This window comes from Lissotriton helveticus, chromosome 1_1, assembly GCF_964261635.1.
Source record: "Lissotriton helveticus chromosome 1_1, aLisHel1.1, whole genome shotgun sequence".
Taxonomy (NCBI): Eukaryota; Metazoa; Chordata; class Amphibia; order Caudata; family Salamandridae; genus Lissotriton; species Lissotriton helveticus.
This window is the reverse complement of record NC_136057.1, coordinates 1,379,779,259-1,379,798,198: the sequence shown is the minus strand read 5'-3', so window position 1 is coordinate 1,379,798,198 and position 18,940 is coordinate 1,379,779,259.

The window sequence follows — 18,940 nt, the reverse complement described above, 5'->3', positions numbered from 1 at the left end:
GGGTGATAATAATACCATGGTCAACATACAATTTAACAAACCTGACTACGTCGCAGTTTCTAAAAACCATTTTGACACTATTTCAATTATGATCTACGATGATCAGTCTGAGCCGGTGGCCTTTAAATACGGGAAAGTTATTGTCAAGCTTCATTTAAGGCCTAGACACGACAGAGGGTATTAAGCAGCCATCATGGTGGTTATGAAAACCTACGGAGATCCGTCTATGTACAGAGACTATTACAGAAGTCAAGCCGGTTATGGAGGACCACCGTACTTTCAAGGTTCACCTGTTATGTACGGGGCTGGATTAGGAGGATTCTTTAGGAGTCTGTTTAGAAGAGCTATGCCTTTCCTGAGAAGAGGCTATGAAATTGCAAAGCCTCATGTTAAGGCGGCTGCCACGAACATTGCCCAGGAGCTGGTGGGGTCTGGTACATCGGCGGTTGCAGAGCGCATGAACAAGCAACCTCAAGAAGGAACTGGTTTGATGTATAAGCCCCGGGCGAGTGTCAAAAGGAAACGGCGTGTTTCCAGACGCAGGGGTCCCCCAGCCCCCTATAAAAAAAGGAGGACATCTTCAAAATGCCCTCAGAAAAGAAGAGCTCCAAGACAGAAGGGAGCGGCAAAGAAGCGAACCGGCTCTAAAGTAAATATTTTTTAAAGCCTTGTAAACACAGCCATGGCCTTCGTACATTGTGGATCTGGAGAGTGCGCCAAATCAGAGTTGGACTTGTTTAGTCTAAAACCCACACAGACAAGCATCGAAAACAGCTTCTTCATGGAGGTGTCACCTTTAGCAGCATTGACACCGTTGGCACCTATAGAGTTTTATGTGTCAGGGGCCACGGATATGTATTTGGATCTCAACAACACTCTGCTGCATCTTATGTGTAAAATCGTAAAAGCGGATGGGTCTGACATTGCCGACGACGCTAAAGTGGCACCAATCGCTTACCCTCTAGCTACAATGTTTAATCAAGTGGACATCACCCTGGGCGACCGACTCATCACCCAGAACGATAACATGTACGCCTACAGAGCCTACATAGAAAGCATTCTAAATTACAGTAGCGACGCCCTTGACACACAACTTTCAGCTGGTCTCTTTCACAGGGATACACACGGACAGTTTGAAATCACAGCTCTGGATGGTGATAATAAGGGCTTTATAAAAAGAGCGGGGCATGCTGCAGCCAGCCGTACCTTTGACCTCCTGGGGCGCATACATTCGGGCCTCTTCTTCCAAGATAAACTGCTCATCAACGGAATTGATCTTAAGATCAAGCTCAATCGCAACAAGGACTCATTCTGCCTCATCAACGGGGATGCGGAACAGTACAAGCTGAGCATACAGGCCGCGAGCCTGTTTGTAAAGAGAGTGAAAGTGTCACCGAGCGTCAGGTTAGCGCACGCCGAAGCTTTGCAAATATCCAATGCCAAGTACGCTGTGGAAAGAGTAGCTCTGAAGGTATTCAGCATCCCTGCAGGTACCCGCTTAACACAACAGCAGAATTTATTTCTGGGGCAGCAACCAAAGCTCATCATCATAGGGTTTGTGGACAATACAGCTTGTAGTGGCACCTATGACTCAAACTCCTTCAATTGTAAACACTACAACATCAACTACGCAGCGCTGGTCCATGAGGGCAATGTGATTCCTGCAAAACCCTACACACACAGTTTTGCAGCCGGGCATTACATCAGGGAATATCAGGGACTGGTTTCGATAACAGGAAAGCATCAAAGGGACTGTGGTGTAGCAGTGTCAAGAGAAGGCTATGGACATGGATACACGCTGTTCGCATTCGACCTGACACCGGACATGGAAGATGGCGATCACTACAACCTGGTCAAAAATGGGAATCTAAAAGCTGAAATACGATTCGCAGCTCCACTGGCGGCTAATGTGAACATGGTCGTATTCTCTGTATTCGACAGCATCATTCAGATCAACCACGCAAGGCAGATTTTGTTTGACTATCTTTAAAAACATTTGTGAAATGGATACGGTGCAGATACGTGGCTTCTTAGGCAGACATAAATACGCTAGGAAATACTTTTTGGGTGTTTTCCCTAGCGACAGGTTACCAACCGAAATAGGGACAGAAAGACCATGCACCCTAGTCTTTAACACAGACCCGCATGACCAGGCTGGGACACATTGGGCGGCCATGTTTATAGATGTTGACAAGGTTACAGTGTTTGACAGTACCGCAGAGTTCCCTGAGCACAGACTCTATACAACTCCTATATTCAAGTTTGTGAAAAAAACTGCAGCTGTGGTGGAGTATAACAAACTAAGGGTGCAGGATTCCATGGCCATCACATGCGGGGAACATTGGATTTATTTTATCTATAAAATATCACAAGGGTGTTTCGTTTAGACATTTCTTAAATCTATATACGGGGGATCTTGTTAACAATGACCGTATAGTTGCGAAATATGTAAAAGAAAACACCAGGGTGTCGGTCAGACCTGTGAAAACAGAATATGTACCTTTTCAAAACTGTAAGGGTTTTATAACTGTTGTATGCTTAATGTTGAACGTATAAAATAAAGACATTATATTTTTTTAAAAACATGCATTCAGACTCGTTATTTTAATATACATGCACCATAAAAATGTTTTTTTGAAAGATGACTGAGACGGTTTGTAAAGTTATAACAAGGTGTTTATTACAAATATTTAGTTGACAAAACTTTATTGCAGAAACCTAGGAATAAAAAATCACACACACACTTATTCAAAAATCCATGCGAGGGGTGGCTGGGGCAATGTCTTATTTTTTCGAGATGTCGCCGGCTGTGTAGGGGTAGACCATTTAGGGGATAGCCTTCGAACTTCAGAACCTGTAGGCGATGGTAGTAGGGGGTCCTTCAAATTGTCTAGCAGGCGTCGGTGTTCATTATTACCAACAAGCGTGGAGAGTATATTGAGTTCAGCAGCGGCCTGCAGAAACTGCTCCCAGCCTCTCGGGGCATTTTGAGGCGTTAGGATTTTGGGATGTGTGAGACCTTTGACTAGATCGTACATATGTGACCCTGCAACCGGTTGGCCCTTGTAGAGAAACTCGCCGCGTTCATTCCAAGAGGCTAGGTCTTTGGAAGCGGATAGTTTACTCATTAGCATCTGCGCAGCCCCTCTGTGCCTTTGACTTATATTTTTTAAGAGGTCTCCAACAAAGGTATCTGAGACTGTTGCAAGATCGGGAGGCTGTTGTAGGGGCTGAGGGTCGGGGGCCTGAGCTGCGGGTTGTTCAGAGTCTGGGGTATATAGAGTCAACTTGTTCTTCTCGGTATTCCATTGGTTGTAGTAATTTAAGAAATTTTTGAGAGTGCTGTTGTAAAGGTTAGCCTTGTCGTAGGGGTTTAGATCAGTCCTGCTCAAAATGTCTTTAATTTCAGTATCCAGACGTAGAGTCTCATTTCTACGGATATCCCAGGCGTTGTCCGAGGTGGACCCCAGCTGCTCCATTTGCTGCCTAGGAACCAGATACATTTTTGTGGCATGATCCATCACTGACCCGCGAGGAGGCTTGTAATTACAGGTATAGCTATCCCCAGCAAATTACCTATAAAGCCCCCAGACTGTTTCACCAGTTTCTTCTTGGTGATGAGTGTGGCCTTTTTTATTACTGAGCTTCTTGATAAGCCCCTTCTTCTTCTTCAGAACCTGTAACTGACGCTTTGATATAGGGACGTTGCCTTTTAGGGTGTTTAGGGCTATTTCTGAAATGGCAGCCACTAAATCGTCTGAAGCGGTGCCCAGGAGGGCCTTTCGATGTTGGGGACTGGCTTTAACAAGCATTTTCAGGAGGGCTAAATTGCGGCGTAGGTGTGCAGTAAGCATGGGCGTAAAATCCGTTACGCTCGCGGATTTTTCGTATTTTCGGAGAATCCGCAATCCGCGAACTCTCGCGGATGTGGCGAGAATACGCAAATCCGCGCGAAGCGGATTTTTTGTTTGTGTTCGCACTGCTCGCGGTCCGCGGCGCGGGCAGGAACAATCTCACACTAGCGAAAGTACAAAAATTAGTAAAGGAAGTGGCCCAGTCTCCAACTTCCTGTTCCTGTCCAGCAAGCTCCTCCCATAGGGGTGGGGTGAAGGAAGTGCCCCAGTCTCCAACTTCCTGTTCCTGTCCAGCAAGCTCCTCCATTTCCTGGCCACTTTGATTTCGATCTTGACTGGGAAGGATTACTTTTTGTGGTTGCTGCTGGATATTTGGATTTGAGGCCTTTTGGAATACTTTTGGATTCGAAATTTGATTTCACAAAGAAGTAAGTTGATGTTGTTTGTTTGTGGTGATTTTTGTGTGTGTTGCTTTTTTTTCGACTTTTTTGGGGGGAAAATCTGCAAGTTCGCGAGCTGAGGATGTTTTTGCTTGTGTTCGCACTGCTCGTGTCCCGCGCAGCAACAATCTCGCACTCGCGAAATTGTAAAAATTACAATTCGGCACATGAATTGAAAACCACCAGGCTTATTTATGGGTGCATGCATGATACAACTGTTTTGTTGAATTTTTTTTTTAACATGATTCTGGCCAGGGCATGGATGGCATTGGATTGTGGTGATTTTTGTGTGTTTTAGGACTTTTTGGGGTGGTGTTGGGGGCTTGCTATGTGGGTGGGGGCCATTTTATTGTCTGGTCCCGTGTGGGTGGGGGTCTAGGGGCCATTTGTAAGCCAGTTTGTGTGCTTTGTGCCATAGGCCTGCACCCACTGTGCTCTGATGTCATCCATTATGCCCAGGGGGGCCCAGAATCGGTCTGTTCGCGTATTTTGCGTGTTTTTCGCCACGTTCGCGCCGTGAAGCCACAATCTCGCACTCGCGAAATTGTAAAAATTGCAATTTTGCACCGGAAAACCACCAGCAGGCAGCATAAGCCTTCTGAAACTTGATGGATGGCATTGGATTGTGGTGATTTGATTTGTGTTGTGTGTTTTCACTTTTTGGAGTAGGGGTTGGGTGCTGGCTATGTTGGTGGTGGCCATTTTGAGGCATGGTCCTGGCCATGTGGATGGGGGGGTCAAGCGGCCATTTTGAAGGCAGGCAGTGAGCTTTGAGACATAGGCCTGCACCCATTGTGCCTTGCTTTCACCCATTGTGCCCAGGCGGAGTCAGGGGTACATGAAAGTACAACCCTCTCTGTGTGTGCTCTCTTGGATCAATGTTAAATTCCTGTTTCCCAAAAATTTAGCAAATCCTAATTTGGAATTTCCATATTGTGTGGTGTGCACGTGTGTATTCATAAATGCCTACTTGCAAACTGTTTATTCAAGCGCTACATATGCAACATATATTTACTGATGTTCCTCTGTCTTCGTTTGCTTTTAGGTGCACAAAACTCCGCATCATCGTTGAGCATCAGTGCCAGGAAGAAGTGCTGCTGCGGCCTGTTGTTCCGACATCTGAAGAAGATGGCTCCAAAAAGAGGTGCCCGTAGGTCCTCTTGCAAGAAAGATGTCTCTACTAAGGAGAAGAAGAAGCAAGTGGCACCACTTACCAAGGAGACTGGTGGCTCAACCAATACATTTTTGGGGGAAAAACAACAAAAAAAACAAAGGCCCACCATGAGTGCTGCACAGGTAGCCTGTTTAGTTGTTGAATCACCAACGACCAGTGATGTGGGATCATTGCAAGAAAGTAGCAGCACGCCATCAACACAGGTTTTAACTCATCTCACAAGTACTATTCAACAACCAAAGCCGCAACAACAACTGCATGGGCTACTAGTACAAGCAGAAGTACATGCGCAAGGAGCTGTCCGAGAAGGAGCTGTCCGAGAAGGAGCTGTCCGAGAAGGAGCTGTCCGAGAAGGAGCTGTCTGAGAAGGAACTGTCCGAGAAGGAACTGTCCGAGAAGGAGCTGTCCGAGAAGGAGAAGGCCGAGAAGGAGAAGGCCGAGAAGGAGAAGGCCGAGAAGGAGAAGGCCGAGAAGGAGAAGGCCGAGAAGGAGAAGGCCGAGAAGGAGAGGTCCATGGAGACTTGCAAGTAGATGTCAGTGAAGATGCCGATGTAGCGGCGCATGGAGCGGTGCAAGTGCCCACAATGGTTGTTCTTCCAGAAGTAGGGGCACAGGAGGAAATTGACTTTGGAGCCGGGGTATCATGTCAGGAAGACGAAGCCACTCCTCCTGATGATTCATTTTCTCCCAGCTCCCCAGCAAGGAAAAGATCAAGGAGGGTGTGTAGAAGTTCCTCTTCAAGCCCCGCTCCATCAGATGATGATCTGGATCTAGATTGGCAACCATCTCTGACGTCTGAGAGGGAGGCACACCATGAGCTGCGAAAGGTATCACATGTTAAAAGGAAGGGCCCCGGAAAGCTCATACTTATGGATCCGAACGTCGGACTTGATGAAGTGGTGCATTCTGATGTTGTTGAACAGGATGACAGCAATGACCTAGTCATCACACATGTCAGTCCAGCCACACCGGCCATGCAGCAGACAGACATTTATACCCTATCCCGACGTCATGCTGAGCGTGACCCTGGCGATGTGCCACTGGTAGCACCACCAACGCAGTCAAGTAGTACCACAAGTTCAACAAAACCTACAGCTCCCATATTTTCTCCCCGGAGGGGGACTCCATCCAGCTCGACTCCCTCAAGTAAGGTTGCTGCAATAATTGCACAACCCAGTAGATGTCTGCAAGGCTCATCCACCACTGCTTCATCTGGCATTGGCAGCAGTATCACCTCGTGCGGCAAAACCAGAAGTTTCCAGTCCCCAGTTTGGAACTTTTTTAGTGTCCATGAAAAGTATGATAACATAGCCGTTTGTTGCATTTGTAAGACTAGCGTTAGCCGTGGTAAGACTGGTACCAACTATGGAACCGGAGGCCAGATAGGTCATCTTGAAAGAAAGCACGCTGTTGAATGGTTTCCGCACCTAGCAAACGTCAAGGGAAAGCGATCCCAAAGGGCAAGTGGCCAAAATATACCCATAGTAGGTGTTTCATCTGAAGATGATGGGGAGGTAGAAGAAGCGTCAGACATGTGTCCGGTTGCACCCAGTACCCCTGGCAGCACCACACCCTCCGTAACACATAGCAGGCACACTGAGAGTCTGGGAGAGACACTAATGCGGGAAATGTCAACACTGATCAGAAGTGGGTCGAAGAAGGCATCAGCATCATCCCGTAAATTTGTCCAGCGCACCATTTCAGCCATGTTCTCCTCAGATGCGCAATTTCAACGCAACCACCCAACTGTACGCCTGTATAACACTAAGCTGGCAAAAATGCTAGCGGTGGACCTTCTCCCTTTTTCGTTTGTCGAAGGTGTGGGTTTCCTTGAACTCGTGGCAACATTGTCCCCTAAATGGAAGGTTCCTAGCCGGTACTATTTTGCCAGGGTTGCTGTTCCAGCACTACACAAAGAGGTGCTTGAGTTGGTGGGGGCAGCTTTGCAGAAGAGTGCTGTTCACACTATACACCTGACAACAGACATGTGGACCAGTTGCCAAGCCCTTGATTACATGTGCATCACTGCACACTGGGTCTCTTTTTCAGGGGTTATAAAACAGATAAATGCAGGTGGTGACTTGGTCGAGATTTTTAAGGGTGCTCGTAAACATGCAACATTAGCCATGTTTGGCATGGAGAAAAGTCATACTGCAGTCAACATTTTGGCTGACTTTAACAAAAAGGTCTTGCAATGGCTGCGCCCAAGAAATTGCAAGGTTGGTTATGTTTCTACAGATAATGGCAGGAATGTAGTTAAGGCCATGGAGGACGGTTTCTATTTCAGAGTGCCGTGTTTGGCGCACTGTATCAACCTTGTTGTGCAAAATTTTTTGAAAAAAGAACTTGCAGTCGACAAAACACTGACCATCTGCAGAAGAATATGCACACATTTCAACCATTCTTTTAAGGCCCGGAAGGAGCTGAGGCGCAAGCAAAATGAACGTAGAATGCCAGTGAAAGCACTTATCCAGGAGGTGGCAACATGTTGGAACTCACCCTTCTACATGCTTGAGCGTCTGCATGAGCTGTTTCCAGTAGTCAATGAGTATTTCTACAACCTGGGTGGTGATACGACAGAAATGATGCTAGCGGTGGAGCAATGGCAGCTAGTTAAAAGCCTGACAGACATGCTTCGTCCTTTTGAGGTCTTCATGCGTGACGTCAGCAGGGAGGACTGTTCTTTGAGCAAAGCTATCCCATTGTTGCTGAAGCTCGAGCACCAAGTCAAGGTGGTGTCTTCACAATTAAAGGACGTTGGAAAGAACGAAGCACATGAGTTGGCGCAGAGATTATTACAACGCCTAGTTAGCAATGAACGGCTTGTAAATATCAAGAAACAACAGCACTACATTTGTGCTACTATTCTGGATCCACGTTACAAAAAGCCATTGTTTGGCAAAGTAATAATTCCTTTTGAAACATCGGATGTTACAGAGTACAAAGGTTGGCTAGCTCAGTCAGCCATTCGTTTTGAAAGAGAGCGGAAGGAAACTGTAGGAGAAGACAGTACTACTAGTGAATCAGCAGGCCATCAGGCGTCCCAAAAAAGCACTTCTGCATCTGTGCCTCTGGCAGAAGTGAGTGACTTTCCCTCTGAGCCGTTAACCACACCAGCAACCGTATCATCTGCACCAGGCCCAGGCAATTTGTCTGAAGCGGGTTGGCTAACTCAGCTAGGGTTTCCTTGTCCTAGAAAGGACACAGAAGTGCAAAGTACAGGAATCCGGGAGGACATTCTTTCAATGGTGCAAGCCTATCTGGATGACTCAACAGAGGTCAATATTACTGAGGACCCATTGGTGTATTGGCATGGGAAAAGAAAAATATGGCGAGAGCTCACCAACCTGGCTATCAATTACTTGTCTTGCCCACTCGCAAGCGTGTCCTCAGAACGTGTTTTTAGTTCTGCTGGTGGCATTGTGACTTCCAAAAGGTCCCGCCTCTTGCCCGCAAATGTGGAGCGGCTCACCTTGATAAAGATGAACCAGCACTTCATACCACCAGATTACAGAGTACAAGAATCCACGCAGGAAGAAGAGGACACCGACCTACCTGAGGAAAGTTCTCCTCAGTTACCAGAAGTAACCCCGACTGATGATTTAGCAGAGTATGAGGACGAGTTCTGCTTCCCTGACAGCGAGTTCTGAAAATGAGCCAATCATTCATTAATTGTAATTAGTCCTCCTTATTCACTTTTATTCCTGTGTGTCTGTCTTTCTTTAGCAAGTGCTTCATCACATTCCCAACAAAACTGTAATCAACCAATAAAACAACAAGCCCATCAACAGAACTGTCTTGATTTTGATGCCGCAGCATTCCTCAGGTTCACAACAGTTAGTTGACAAGAACTCAGTCCTGGTCGTCTATCCTGAGTCCTCCTCCTCCAGACTCACCCTATCCATTACCCATAATGCTGATGCCTGGATTCTGCACAATGAAGAAACTTACGTTGACGAGTCCCCCACTGTGAATTCCAGGTGGAGCCAGCCCTCAAACACAAATTACAGGTAAGATAAGCGTTTGGATGGGAGGTAGTATAATGGAGTATTCGGAGAGGCGAGAGAGTGACAGTGGTACTAGCAGTAAAGTCCTAGGGCTCTTGAATTAACAAACTCTGTGACAGGCATTTACTTAGGAAAACATTTGGCCTATTGCACGTGAACGTGTAGGCGTTATTATTGCTCGCTTGCCTGTCTCAGGGGTGCTGTCTCTGGGGCTTCTAGGTTTTTGGGTTGTGTGAGCACCGCTGCCACATTTCTAATGTTGATTGCTTTTGTTTTGCAGAAAATCCACGCCGGGAAACTCCAGTTGGGGCCCTGCTGCAGAACGCCTTAGGACACTGTGAATTCCAGGTGGAGCCAGCCCTCAAACACAAATTACAGGTAAGATAAGCGTTTGGATGGGAGGTAGTATAATGGAGTATTCGGAGAGGCGAGAGAGTGACAGTGGTACTAGCAGTAAAGTCCTAGGGCTCTTGAATTAACAAACTCTGTGACAGGCATTTACTTAGGAAAACATTTGGCCTATTGCACGTGAACGTGTAGGCGTTATTATTGCTCGCTTGCCTGTCTCAGGGGTGCTGTCTCTGGGGCTTCTAGGTTTTTGGGTTGTGTGAGCACCGCTGCCACATTTCTAATGTTGATTGCTTTTGTTTTGCAGAAAATCCACACCGGGAAACTCCAGTTGGGGCCCTGCTGCAGAACGCCTTAGGACACTGTGAATTCCAGGTGGAGCCAGCCCTCAAACACAAATTACAGGTAAGATAAGCGTTTGGATGGGAGGTAGTATAATGGAGTATTCGGAGAGGCGAGAGAGTGACAGGGGTACTAGCAGTAAAGTCCTAGGGCTCTTGAATTAACAAACTCTGTGACAGGCATTTACTTAGGAAAACATTTGGCCTATTGCACGTGAACGTGTAGGCGTTATTATTGCTCGCTTGCCTGTCTCAGGGGTGCTGTCTCTGGGGCTTCTAGGTTTTTGGGTTGTGTGAGCACCGCTGCCACATTTCTAATGTTGATTGCTTTTGTTTTGCAGAAAATCCACGCCGGGAAACTCCAGTTGGGGCCCTGCTGCAGAACGCCTTAGGACACTGTGAATTCCAGGTGGAGCCAGCCCTCAAACACAAATTACAGGTAAGATAAGCGTTTGGATGGGAGGTAGTATAATGGAGTATTCGGAGAGGCGAGAGAGTGACAGTGGTACTAGCAGTAAAGTCCTAGGGCTCTTGAATTAACAAACTCTGTGACAGGCATTTACTTTGGAAAACATTTGGCCTATTGCACGTGAACCAACACGATGACAGTGTTCAGTTAAATGAACTTACTGCAAAACCACCACCCACCAAGCTCAAAAGTAGTAAAAAAACAGGTATGCTCAGATAAAGTTTGAAAAAGTATATTTATATCCCTAACAAAATAATCTCCCGCAAGACCCTCCCTAACCCCAACAAATAAATAGTCCTTCAAAAGTCCCCAAAAAACCCAACTCCCAATTCCCACCCCCCAAAAGTCTCTAAAAAAGGGGCAAGGGACACTCTGGGGATGCAAGCTGTTAAGTTTGGCCTCCAGGGCATCATGCCTTAGGGCCAGGGCATCATACTTCTCCTGGAGGGTGGCTTGATCTAGGCGGAGGCCCTCCACCACATTCTGATATTTGCTCCATTTCTGGACCTCCGCCTCTAGGTCGGACACTCTGCGGAGTGCACGGCGCAAGCGAGCCTTAACAGTACTGCGAGGTGCAGCTTTTGCTGCTCGGCGGTGGCGTCTTCCAGCACGGCTCCGGTTCGCTGGAGCACTGCGCTTACCGGCAGAACGTGGGGTCACGGAGGAGGATGCAGATGTTGATGCACTGGACTGTGTGTCGTCCCCCTCCAATTCCACCAGCCGCCGATATTGGGCAACAGTTGCTTCCAGCCTCCGTTGCCGGGCCAGTACAGCCAGCATACTCCTCGTCGGTTTGGAGGTTTTAGTATTGCCAACTATATGAAGAAAGAAAGACATAATATGTAACCAATGCTCTTTAAGAATATGATTAACACAAAATAATTCAGCAGGAAGTTGTGTCACAGTACAAATAGCAACTAGCCAGCGCAGTACAAAACTATTCAGGCCAGTATCATGGGCGTCTGCAGGGAGGGGCAAGGGGGGGCGCTTGAATCACAATTTCCCTTCCCACAACTCACTTGTATCCTTGGTTTGATGCTCTTTCATATGAAAGAGATCTGGCAGAAGCCCAGGCGATATGTCTGTTTCCCTCTCTCTCTCTCTCTCTGTCTCCCTCTTTATGTCTCCCTGTGTCTCCCTCTACCTCGCTGTCTCTCTCTCTCTGTCTCCCTCCCTCACCCTCCCTCTGGCTCCCTCCCTCTCTCTCTCTCCTTCTGTCTTCCTCTCTCTCTGTCTCTGCCTCTATCTGTCTGTCGGTCCCAGCCTGCTGTAATTACCATATTGTAATTTGTCACTGGGCCACCACTGGATACACATCATATCCTATCTAAGAGTCAGATAGTACCATGATCCAGCTTACCTGTACTCGCCACCGCCACTGTCTCCTTCCTCACAGTCTGTACTTCTTGCTCTTGGTCCGACTCCTCTAGCGCCGCCTCCTCCCCAGATTGATCCTCGGACTCCGAGTCAATGATGACCACCACATCCGAGCTGGCCCCGCCACCAGATGTTCCACCTACAAAGTAGATTTAAGAATGTTAGATTACACCACTCCACTAGTATTTGGTCTATGAATGAAAAAATGTGAAAACAACAGAAAAATTAATTGACTGTCTACTCTAGTCTAAAGTAAAAATGTCCCTCCTTCCAGGGAAAGCTGTTGTCTTGCTTCATTTTTTTGTCACAATTGTTGAATGCTTGCTTAATTTTAACACACACTATTTTTCTCTGAACAGACAGAAACTGGACTTCTAACCAGGTGAAAGCTCGGCTCGACCACAAGAAATGTGTTCCAATCCATTACTCATCAACTCAGCACCAAGCACTTTTCCATTTCCAACTAACTTTATTTTAATATATGTGTTTACTTAAACTTTTAATACAGCTTTTAAACTTGAATAGACTCTGTGGTTTTTAGTCCTCCAGACTAGAGTGACTGAGCGAAAAGTTTTGCAATTTTTGCAAGGAGGAGTCCGTGCCGCTGACACTACCAGGTTTATTTATACAGTGTGCCAAACACGCCACTCTGAAATATTATTACTCTGGTCTTTGGTGTCCATAGTTCGGTTTGTGGAGAATTGTCCCTGCAACAGTAGGATTATTGATTTTGCTCCTATCTAAACACTATTTCGAAACAATTAAATTAGGAATGCTTGGACAACAATAGGTCCTCTATATTTAAATGAAAACTTACTGGGGCCAGCAAAGGAGCACTCGCCGCCCTAGCCTGCATCCTCCTCCTTTGGAGCCACTGCATCCGATATTTCGGTCCGCTTGCCCCTGGGCGGACCTGACGTACAACATGAAAGAATTAACAGAAAACATTGATGATTGCTGCTTGCCGATGTCCTTGTCAACCAAATCAAACATTTAGAAAGAACAAGAACCTACTATTTCATCCAAAAAGAGGGCTACAAAGGAAGGACTGCACCTGAGCCTCTACTCTAGGGGCAGATTTACAAGCCCCTTGCAGCTCTTTTGCTCCGTTCTTGCGTCAATTTTGTGACGCAGCGCCACAACAAGAGAGGCGCCATGGTGTGGCGTATATTAACAACGTGACGCATATGGGAGATGCATCCCATTCTAAAGCCCTGCGCCATTAGGGAGCATTCCAGCGCAAGGGAGGGCGTTCCTGCGCAGGAACGCATGCTAAAAGTGGCTATGGGGAATATATAAAATTTCAATCAGTCATTTAGGACAATGATGCGTCACTGAAACCCTGCGCCTGCATGAAGCAGACTTACGGCTTGACGCAGCATTGCTGGAGCTGCGCCATCGTTGCAACGCAACTCCATCAATGAGCCGCCTTTACGGCACCGATGCGTAACGCTTCGGTGACTTTTGGGACCATGGTGTGCCGCATTGTAAATACGGCGCACCATGGGTGGTGCTGGCGTGCCGCACACTTTGCAGGGATGCGCAGGTAATTGCTAATCTGACACTTAGGGGCATACTTACGAGTTCTGAGCTGGACACCGCCAGATGTACACCAGAACAAATGCGTAACGCAAAACTATCCTTGCGTCACGGCAGATGCGCCGCTATTACAATGCGGCAAACCCTGGCGCAAGGGTAGGCAGATGCATGACGCATCTCGTGACGAAAGAGGGGCGCATCTCTAGAGTCGCGTCGCGGGCGCGATGCAACTATAGCAGTGCTCAGGGCTGCCCAATACTCAACATACCGCATCAGTCCTTACGCCTGCTTCAAGCAAGCAGGCATAAAGAATTGACATAGCAGCGTCGCGGAAGTGCCTGCGTTAAATCTTGTAGATTTCACGCAGGCACTTTTGCGTGGCACACATCTGCCTGACCGCCACCCCCCCGCACCCCCCTTGCGTGGGAACGCACCCATTGTGGCGCAGGCCCAGGCCTTCACGTGGCGCATCTCCTTAGATGGATCACGTTGTACATGACTCGCAGGGATGCGCCACGTTTACGTCGCTGTGCGTCAGGTAAGACAGTGTAAACGTGGAACAAGGGGCTTGTAAATCTGCCCCTTTGTGTCTAGCATTACGCAGTTCTGTAAAATACACTCATACATTACTCAGCCCAATTAAATGAACACAAAATAGAAAACAAATAAGCAGTGGCACCGGCACAGAGAAGGAGAACAGTGCACCTGAAATGCACAGAAGATTTTGAAATATTAATTTACCTCTCTTATCAATGTAATCACCAGCAGCATTATTGCTCTTTGTAAAAAAATTAAAGCAAACATTTGCAATATAACACAGTCACACAGAGCAGGAGAAAAAACAGAGTAGTGAGTGATGAAAAAATTGCTACTACTACTCACCAAGCCCGGGGACCTCCACTCCCAGCACGTCTAGCAGGTCACGCTCTCGGTCCAGTATATCGGTCCAGCGGTGGGTGACTTGATTGTAGGTGCGCTGGACCCCCGTGATCTTAAAAAGGGCCCGGCACACCTGCCCCCACCGCTTCCGTCGCTCCTGGCTGTTGGTGTAACCAGCAGCGATCCTGCCGCCTGCCGCGATGGTCCTGGGGAGACGGCGCTGCACATAAAAAACAAGTGCGCCCACCTCCTCAGGGCTGAAGATCTCCCGGGGCACCACCATTTCCGCCCTCAAGCGACCACACGGGAGCCGGGCACGGGCTGCGGTGCCCGTCTTGGGCAGCTTGACAGCTGTCTTGACCATGTTCTGGGCAGGTGTTAGCAGTAAAGAAGAGACAAAATGAAAAAGAATAAGAGTAGGGAAGAAGGAAATAAAAGTTTTAAAAAGTAGTTGAAAAGTAAACAAAAGTAGCCTAAAACACAAAAATATAGATCTAGAAAAATAGAGGGATAGAAAATAAGTTAAATAGATCAAAAAAATATTAAAACAAGCAAAGGATGGCAGAGATATACAGAGTATAGAAACACCATACCCAGACACATAGGAATGAATGAAAAACAAGATGGCGGCCCGATCACGTGCGCGTAAGTAAGTTCGCACGCGATTTCTCTCGCGAACTCGTGCGAACTTGCATTCGCAAGGCGCGCATTGCGCGAGATTACACATAGCGGGCGGAAACGGAAATACGTCACGCAAACAAAATGGCGGCGCCCATACTCAACCTTGGGGTAACTCGCACGAGTTCGCGGCTTCCACGGGCGAGTTCGCACTACGCCGCGCCTCGCGAATAGGGCGAAATTACCGAAAAACGAGTTTTGCAAAAGCAAAACCAACGAGCAGGTGCAAAAGTTCGAGCTCATCATTTGTAACCATTTACCTGTAGTGCTTCCTGAAGGGGCCCTCCAGAATCCGGTTGCCTACTTGCAACTATTGTGTGACCCTGCTCTGACAGTCACAGAATAGTTACAAGTATGCCATTGCATCCTGTTAAAAAAAATTTACATTGCATTTGCAACAAAAAGGAAAGGGAGCAGACAAGCAGGTGCCAGCCTTCATTAATGTCAGTTGGGGCAGGGCAGGTGTTGTTGTTTGCAAAACTTAAAGCACTTAGCAGGTGTGCACTCACTGGTCAATCAGAGGGTGTTGTGATGACACCGAGGGTGGCATGGGTGAGCCAGAGGGTGGCATGGGTGACCAAAGAGAGTGCCAGTGGTGACAGAGGGTGGCAGTGATGAAGAAAGCCTTGCAAACAGGCTGGGCACGTAGAAACAACAAGTTCGCAAAACTGGCGACCCGACAAGTAAGTTCGCAATTTGCGAAATTGTACAAAACCCTCGCGAACTTGCAGAAACCCGTGCGAACACACACACCCCCAAAAAATACGCAAATCCGCGAGAATTCGCGGATTTCGCTGATTTTCGCAATACGCAAATACGCAAATTCGCGGATTGCGAATCCGCAAAATCCGCCCATGCTTAGTGTGCAGACATGGTCACCACTGAGCGTTATAAGGGGGGGGCTGTAAATGGTTCTAAAAGACATCAGCGCTGCTTTTTATAGGTCCTGGTCTTGGGCTTTGGGGTGTAAACTACAGGTAGCTCTGGGGGAAAAATATCAGCCCTTAGTCTATAGTCTTCTAGAGTTTCATTTTTTAAGTCTACCAACAGGTATCCCTGGGGTTTTGTTGAAGCGTCGTTAAAGGCCTCCATGAAGAAGTGTGTGTTTCCGGGGTACATCTGTTTAGCTATGACGGCTATTTGTTGTTTGTCACGAGGGTTTTTAAATAAAACAAGGTATGAAGCGTTGAGAGCTATAGACCTGCTGTTCTTGCCTTTGTAAAACAAGTTCTGCACAATGTAGCAGATGCTTAGATTACGATGATGTGAATATTGAGTAAAAGCTCTCTCTAACTCGGGATGATCACCACCTTCACGCATCAGATCATCAACAATTATCATATTTACAAGGGTTGGGGGTAGTAGCTCATCATCGTTGAGGTTATCCGGTATACCCTCTATACATTTGATATGTGGGAACCGGCGGCCCAAGTCTGTCTAAAGAGGCTGCAGGCATGAATAAAGCCACACAATGTTGTTAGGGGTTTGTGATAAAGCAGAGCCGGCATTTTCTAAGAGCTTTTTTATAAAGTAGCTTTTGCCGCAGTTTGAGGGTCCTGCTAGCACGCAGGAGAACGGATGCTGTAACCTAGTGGCCATGCTGTGGCGGCTGTCTCTCTAATGGGTCTAATAACCATAAGGCAGTGTTTTATAGTCGGTGGCCAGGACCATTTTATCAAAAACAACTCGCAATGTTTTATGTAGAGGCTGGGTTGTGATTTCCCACTTCTTTTTGGATCTGACTATGCAGGGCTGGTTCACGACTATGGTTTTAGCATTCTCAGAATCGTCTGCTGTAGCGTATTCATGCACCAGATTCTTCAAACTATCAAAATTGATTTTTAGTGTGTTGCTGACATTTAATGTTATCCCTTTGACCTTCATACACACCTTGTTCTTGTTGGTACGGTAACTGTATGTTTTAGGCCCGGAGGAGGTAAATTCTTTTATATACTTATCCTTATCTAGCTCACTGGTTAGATTACCCAGATAATCCCCTAGAGGAGGGTCTGCATCCCCCAGCATGCTCAGAAAAATCACAGAATCTGTATCGTGATACAAGCAGCGATCCTGGAGCTTATCCATAACCCCGTAAAGCTCTAGACGAGCGTGGGCTGTCGTGAAGCAGGCTATGAAAATGTTTATGTTGTTACTCGATGTGGGGTACTCTTGGGCGTATTTCCAACACAAAGCTGCGGTATCGTCATCGATAAACTCGCAGCTAGACACCTCGTAGCATGGGGCAAACAGGTACTTGAACAGTTCATCAGGATCTGATATTAAGGTAGTATTTGAAAGGTTTGTGCGCTGTGCAAATTTTCCCCATAAGGAGTTGAGACAGAGTTTGGCTAACTGGCGGCGTGCAGGATTGACCTCTATCAGATGGGGGCGTAAACGGATACCCTCGTGAGCGTAGTAGTCGTCGATGTATTTCTGTTTTGCATCCTGACTAGTACACCAATCAGGATACCCTGAGGCCTCCTGTTTGTCTCTGAGAAACAAATTAATGTAGGGGGCAAAGAGTTGTGTTGTAGTGCTCTTAAAATGCCACACTTCGTGTACTCTACCGAGCCTGTACCCTTTCTCTAAGGCAGCTTGTACCTCGATGCTACACCAGGTCCCTGTGAGCATCCTTTGTTCATTGGTGTGTCTGCAGCCGTCAACCTCTTTAAGCATCGCACATGTTCGACAGAGGGGGAACATCAGCTTGCCATCGACTCTGCATGGTAACAACGGGAAGTAAAGCTGCTTAGGAGGATAGATTTCACATTTGATAAGATAAAAGTATTCATCTAGGGGCTTTAAATCTCTATAGATGATGGTGGAATGACCCAACGGGTACAACTTCATCTTGTTCACAAAAGGGTACAGACTGGTGAAATCATAGTAGTGTATTTTCTCACCCTCACCAGCGACCTTGTACAGTTGTATGGCATTTGTACGCCCCTCAAATAAGGCATCGCGGGGCTCCAGAGGTGTGGGTAAATCACGAGTCTTAAGAAAAGAGCAGAGGTCTGTGTCGGTTTTTAACATGTCTAACCACTCGTGCTCCCAAAGAACTCTCATAGCAAAGCCCTGGTTTTCAAAATACTGGGCCTTTGTCAGAGTACGTCTGTATAAGTGTTCAAATTTGGCACCCAGCATTTTGTTATACTCGTGGGGTTTGTAACACTTGGGGCAGCCGTGGTAAAAACAACCGTTGAATTCAAAGGCCGTCAGCACACCCTTAATTACAGAGAACCCGTCCAGGTAATAGGGGCCCAGGCGGTATTCACGACCCTGTAAGGCATGCTGAATTCGTATGTCTTCCTCCTCAGAGACGTGCATGAGCCATTGGATAGAGGGGGTTGAATAACGTTTCTGTTTACCGTTATAGAGGTCTGGCGGTACTAGAGCTATAGTTTCTGGCCTCAAAAACATGTGTTTGTAGATGGACATACACATGGAGGCCAGGGTGACGCTTTGAAAAGGGTCTATGTATTCGACCGCTTTTAGCATTTCAGGCGCTTTGGATTTCAAGACCGTGACTTCTTTAGTCATAGACACCACAACATCTCTGAAGAGGTTACAAGTTTGCCGTAGGATCATTACATCCGCCTGACAATAAGCTTTCAACTCTGTTTGAAAGTGAAACTCCTTTTCACGGTTTTCAGAGTACCATTGTAGAAAGCTCACTTTCTCATCAGGCATCATGTATTCAACCCCGTAGCTGTCAGGAGGAGGCATGGCCCCCACATAATTATGGTTAGCCCAGGTGTTAAAAAAGTGTGGAAAATAACCTTTACACCCTGGGAACCCAAAGGCCTTTGGCAGCTTGCTCAATTTCATGGGTAG